General features: G+C 36.1%; 1 long non-coding RNA gene across 1 annotated transcript; it reads left to right on the top strand.

Annotated features, from left to right (window-relative positions):
* Positions 1-340: 340 nt before the first annotated feature.
* LOC122798557 lies at positions 341-6,407 on the top strand. Its single transcript, XR_006364278.1, has 2 exons — positions 341-570; positions 5,005-6,407. It is a non-coding gene; the product is annotated as an uncharacterized LOC122798557 (long non-coding RNA).
* Positions 6,408-6,628: the final 221 nt, after the last annotated feature.

Genomic DNA, 6,628 nt, shown 5'->3' with positions numbered 1-6,628 from the left:
CTCAGATAGGGTGCCTTCACCTTGTGTGTTGAGTCTGCAAGTCCTCCTTGCGTTTGAGTGGGTTTCCTCAAACATATGCGTCTGTAGCGTTTCCGGTCGGGTCTCTTGGCTTGTTCTAAATCGGCTTTTCCCAGTAAACAAATGTTAAATGAATGCGGATCGTATCACCATATTTCATTTAACGTTAACGTAATTGTAAGCATTAGCTCAGGTATAGAAACTACATGAGCCTCATGAAAGATCTTTTCGTATCTGCCGTCATTTAAAAAATATGTTCCACCATAGATAACATATTCGTGGACTACATAAGTACATATACATACGCATTGCCAAGACTTAGTCCTGTAACCAAAGGAAGATCATGCAGAAAGGTGCATCCAAGAAGGGGAAAAAGATGTTCAGTATGACATCTCTATATAGAAGACTTGTGGAATGGAAAGGTTTCTTATTCTGAAAAGTATGAAGTTCAACACCTTTAAACAAGAAGTGCATTACTTTCTGTCAATGAGGGCTGGAAAATTTATTTGAGATTCTAAGGCAGACCAGAACAGATGTCTACTGACTAGTATGGTGAGACATGCAGTATTTTATAGGTAAGAGTATAGATGCAAAGTTTAGAGCAGTGATGCGTATGGAGAAAGTCCATTTTTGAAGATGGTAACAACGTTTTTCTTTGGGTGCACTGCTGCTTGTAGTACACTAATTTCAGAGCTAGTCAACTGAGAGAGAGAAAGAGAGAGGTGATATTTGATATGAAGGAAATGTGGATCACTTTGCCAAGGATTATTCAGAAATCTTTCTGCAGGCTCTTAGCTTTTTTTTTTTTTTTTTTTGGCTTCCAAAGTTCAAGGCCCATCCATACCTAAAATGAACTAAAGTGGAATAAGTAATGATAGTGATTATGTGCAGGAATTTAGTGTCTGATATAATTCATGGCTTGTGTAGTATACATACCTCCTTCAAGGGATGATGCAGTGTGGCAGACTATAGCTCTCTGTGAGTACCTCTCAACTTATTTGCACAGGAATTCATGACAAAGCCAAAAATAATGGGAGAACAAAGGCACAAAATCATGGACCATTTTCTAAATAGTCTAATTCATTTAAGTTAACAGAATAACAATATTTTTTTATTAACTTGCATTTTCTGAGCCATAACAAATGTGAAATTCTAATGTTTAGTATTACTAGCTCACTGAAATCTCCAGTGATTTACCAGAAAATCAAAAAAAAAATGTATTAGAAGAGTATATGAAGCAAAATCAGTGGTATTTTTGTGAAATTATGGCAGCGGAGAGATATGTTAATGTAGAAGGTACAACATAGGTGTGTTCTAGGCTAATGGCCTTGGAGCCTTTACAAGCCTAGCCCATAGGATTACCCTGGCTTTGTGCCACCCGACCTAAGTTCCTAGTGCCTCTGTCGAGAAGAGCCTCGGGAGTGATCCCCGGGGTGAATTTTCTGTTTATGTGTAAGAATTAGTGCAAATACACAGTGTTTGTTGGGGCAGGGAATTCATGAACATTTAATATATTTGAAAAGGCATTTTTGATATTCCAGTTTGTAAAGATTTTTTTTAAATAAGAAAAACATGCACTTTTACCAAACTACAGAAATATATTAAATATGTGTCTGCTTTAGGGTTTACCAGAAACTAGTGAACTTGGCAAGTTCAATGTACTTATTTCTTCGAATGCTGCAGCAGGGGCATAGTGCAATAGTCAAAACCAGAACAAGTTTATTTCAGTGCAATGGCCAAATGTGCCAGTTCAAAAGAATACTCATTTCTTGCAGGAATAATTCCTTGCAACCCTCACATCCTCTAACAATTCCTAGATTACTAACCTTTGGGGAAGAGGAACATTTGAAATTCTTTCTCCAGGGCCACATCATTTCAGAGTTGTTATATTTCTCTCAGCTTGCCTGGGTATGTATTACATGGTGTGAGCTGGAGTATTTCTGCTGAGGATAGGGTAGTCTTGACCTCTGGTTTGCTACTAGTCTAAGCATCAACAAGGCAAGTAGTTTATAAAATAATATATGTGTGTGCATACTTCTAATACATTAGAGTTCATGCCAGGAAGTTGCTGATGACATAGTGATTTGCTCATTAATGTGGAAGGAATCTGTGTGGATGGCAGCAGTACAGGATTTAAGGAAAAGTATAAATATTTACTTATGAAGACAGCACTCTGCACTGAAAACCACATTATCTCAAATATCACAAATAACCAATGCATAGCACAGCTCAAGTTTGAGGTTCTGACCATGATCCAGGGTTTGACAGTGACAAACATTGGTTTATAAGTGACAGATTTTGTAATCAAAAGTGGTTTATTGCATGGATTATACATTTACACATTATTTCATGACAGGATTATGGATTACAGTGAAAATTACATGATGACCATAAAGCTTTTGCAAGAGCAAAAGTTTAGCTCATTGACAGTTGCAACCTTCCCCTCACTATGTTACAGAAGTCCTAACTTTGGGTCCCATGACCACTACTTTCAGATTTGCTCTGGATAATGTGTAAGTCATTAAACTGCCTACATTTCTTAATAATGTCATTTGAGCCTCATAAGATTGCTAAAAGTAGAATCACATGAAAATAAGGACGCATATTAACACAGACATATGGGAATACACCCATACTGTCATACACACACACACACACACACACACACACACACACACACACACACACACACACACACACACACACAAAGTTAAGCTATTAGAAATTTTCTTGTAATCCACTTGCAAGGATTCTGAATGTTTATTACTTAAGTTTGTGGCAGCCTGTAACTCTAATTAACTTAAGGTTCCCATCCTAGCCTATCTTCCTTGTACCAATAAATCACATTCTCCAAAATACGAGCAAGCAAATGCTAGGATTTGAAATTAGGGGTACAATGTCTTAAGGAACACGTGATACAACAACCACAAAATATCATCTGATATTCTAACATGCACCACTGACTATTTTCTAAGCTAGGATGTAAATTTTCCTGCTAAATTATTTATTACTGAGAATGTGTGCTTAAAACAGAATTGTGGTTTCTTTGAGCTCATCTGTCTCTGTTGCATTTTGTGCACCTGAGTTTATAATGAAATTAAGTTTGTGCTTACCATTAGGGCAGCAAAATGTGAAATTACAGCAGAGGCATGACTTTAAAAAAGCGAAAACTGAAAGCAACTCAAATGAAGTCTGTGTAGCACCATAGATCTCTTCTATACAACTTTGTACAATATTAGATACTGAGAAGATGTTCTGTGACCTGCCAGATTTCTTCCTAAGTGTCTTATTGCTCTTTGACTTTTTTTTTTTGCAGGGCAGCTATTCACCAGTTGATTAAGTGAGTGAGGTTACAGCTGAAGAAAGAAAACCATTTAGAAATCCCTGATACTACCTGCTGGTTATTTCTGCAATGAGTATATTAGATGTAATCCACATATTGTTTTATGTAGTCAGTCTAGCCTGCATTGTAAGCACTCACCCTATATTAATATAGCATGGCTACAATTCCTGCAAACATTTTGTCATACATTTACTGTGTTCAGTATTATTTTGAATCAGAACACATCATCTCCATAAGCAGCTTGTAAATAAGAAGTCAAAAAGAAAATGATCATAAGCTGATGAAATATATTTTAAACCTACCAGTGAGTAGATGGATTTTTTTTTAAGTTTGGGCATTCAGCAGTGACAAACCACAGGGTATATGGGTGCTGTTTTTCTAGGGAGCCAGTACCTTCACAGTCTTGTGTATGCCAGTTTAAGATATTACGTATTTGTGCAAACATGTTTGTCTGATATACTGCTCTTCTCTGAAGTGGAATCCATCTTCTTCTACCTGCAGTTTGCTCCTAGTACCGACCTCAGCATTGCTGCACTGGTGGTCTTTGGACCCTGACAGATGGGCTTTAATGTCCAGAGTCAGTCAGAGACAGATGTAAGCACCTGATAAGATGAATGCAGTGTGATGTTCTAGAGGTAATATTTAACACAGATAAAATAACATTGAATTAAGTGTAGGCTGGTATAACCTTCAGATTGTCAACTTGCAAAAACTAACTCTATTCTGTTATTGTGGATGCAGATTTCTAAAAAAAAAAAAATGGCTTAACATCCTGATAGGTTCACCTTTAACCATACAGTGAAGAATACAAATTTAATTTGGAATAGCAGTGCACTCACACTTAATATCTACTACCATGGGTTCATATCTCAGGAAAAGGTAAACAGAACCAAATTCAGTGTCACATGCAATGATTATCTGTAACTGAACCTCATAGCCTTCAATCTTAGAAAAATAATTGTTGATAACAGGTTATTGTAATGAATATTCTTTTATCGGAATAAGGGTTCAGATTCCAGCTTAAGATAAGGATGCAATCATTCAAGACTGCATTCTCTCCTCATAATATGCCTTCTGCAGATCAAAGCTGAGTATTAGGCATCTGAGAAAAGCTATAAATGAATATTCTATCTACAGAGGTAATGCAATAAAGTAACATAACCACAGCTCACTGATTTCACGCCACAGAATGTAATACATTAAGTAATGCACAGGCTATATTCCATGGATGCGGATCTAATTTCCAGCCAACATTCTTTCACATGAAACACATCAGCACTTCCTGCTCTTTCTTGTAGCTGTTTGCAATGATTTTAAAAGCCGACACCCATGGTTTGCTGGAAGAAAAGCAGTACTCTAGGCTTATGAACATTGTCAGAAATCGTGAACACATAGTCAATTCGCAGAACCTTCCTTCTATTGTTTGCTTTATCGAAACAATCTTCGTATTAACTGTGCCTCCTATACTTGATTTAATTCAAGGTATATTAACAGTAGTTTTTAATAATTGCTTTTTTTCTAAACATGCCTGATTCAGCATTACACATGTATACTATATAATGTATGGTCAATATTACATATAAACATCGTTGAACTATTAATTCTTATAATTAACTCTCTGTCTCTCTTATTACAATTTTCAGGATTTTATCGCAAATGGTTCTAATATGGCATGTTGAATGGATGGGACTAAAAGAGAACAAGGTGATGATCTGTTTCAAGTATGGCATTATTTTGGTTCTCAGTCCAGTTGCCCCACAAACCAGATCTGAGCTGAAGAGTCAGCTATCGGCTGCGGGCTGTCATCTGTGTCATCACAGTATCATCCAGTATGTGGGGGACAGGATTTCAATGATGACAGATGTCCAAAAGGGATGAATGAGTTGGTAATGAGCAGTCAGCAAGAGAGAGACACACAGATGTGTTGATATAGCTATTACTAATGCATGGTGATTACCTTATGGTTTGAGAATTACATCAGCCTTTAACTAAAGGAATAATTTAATTGTCAGTTCCTGACAGCTATTTGCATTCATCTCAAAATTTGTATAAATAACCACTATAAGAAAAACAAGTTGCTTCCAAAATTCCATTCGGCTACAATTACCCTGCATAGCTAAATGACACAGTGAAATTCCATGACTAAGATACTGTGTACAGCAATATTTTGCTTGGTATGGAAACTGACGCAGAAGAAATCCTTAGTATATATGTATTTACAGTTAGTCAATGCCCAGGAGAGTGTCACAGGAAAAAAAATAAAAATCTTCCTCCCAAACTAAACGGTAAACCTTGAAAAATCTGTAGAAATCTGAAGACAGAGGAGGAATTTTGCCTTAACAGTGTGCAATTCATTTAATTCTGTGCTTTGTGCATGTAACACACTATGCACAATGTATTGCTATTTCACCAAGGTTTTAAGTGATGCATTAATCTTGATGAGCTCTAGAAGTGTGCTCGAATGCAGAGGTGTAGAATCATATATTAGCTTTAGACTTATTTGGTTGCAAACTGCTGTCTACTGACAGAAACAGCACTATAATTTCTCCTCACAAGACACAAGCTGATGTTACTATTGCATTCTAACAAGAAATGGAAAACTATTTCTCTCAGGTGATAACTTTCTTCAGACACTTTAACCTGTGCTCCCACTTAAATGCTCTGCAGATTGTTCATGAAGGTTATAAAGCTCCCTGATACATTTCAGAAAGTAAATATATATTTCTCTGATATTCTGTTGAGAGCTCTGTGTTTTGTAAAGTGAAGCAGTGATCCCATTTGGTCAACACTGATAAATATTACATCAATATATGTGACAAAATTTGTAATTTTAAACTAAAATATATTTTGTCGACACGAGGATATCATTATCTTTGAACCTGTTAAAATATTTTTTTAAATATGCTCTAGTAATATAAAGGCAAACGCAATCCTAAAGCTTCCTCTAGAATCAAAATATGTGAAATGATTTTTGGCTCCTACAGTAGCATCTAGTTTTGGAACTACTAGCTGATTAATGTTTCATAAAAAAATATTACTTACCTTTTCACTGTTTACTGTGTATTCTGTATTTCCTTGGCTTTTTTCTGCTACTTCTTTTACCTAGTTGATCCAACTTTTTTGTCTAATACAGTATTTATAGCAGGTGTTTTTTTCTAATCACCACCCCTTTGGACATTCCCTTCATTAGTTCATGCTAGAGATTTTTTTTAATATTGCAATTTTTACTGACATGACTCAGATTGAGGGGTGGAGATGCTGGTGAAT

The sequence above is a fragment of the Protopterus annectens genome, chromosome 3.part1 (assembly GCF_019279795.1).
Source record: "Protopterus annectens isolate FY-2018-M chromosome 3.part1, PAN1.0, whole genome shotgun sequence".
Taxonomy (NCBI): domain Eukaryota; kingdom Metazoa; phylum Chordata; order Ceratodontiformes; family Protopteridae; genus Protopterus; species Protopterus annectens.
The sequence above is the reverse complement of the archived record's forward strand: the minus strand, read 5'-3'. Positions and strand labels throughout refer to the sequence as shown.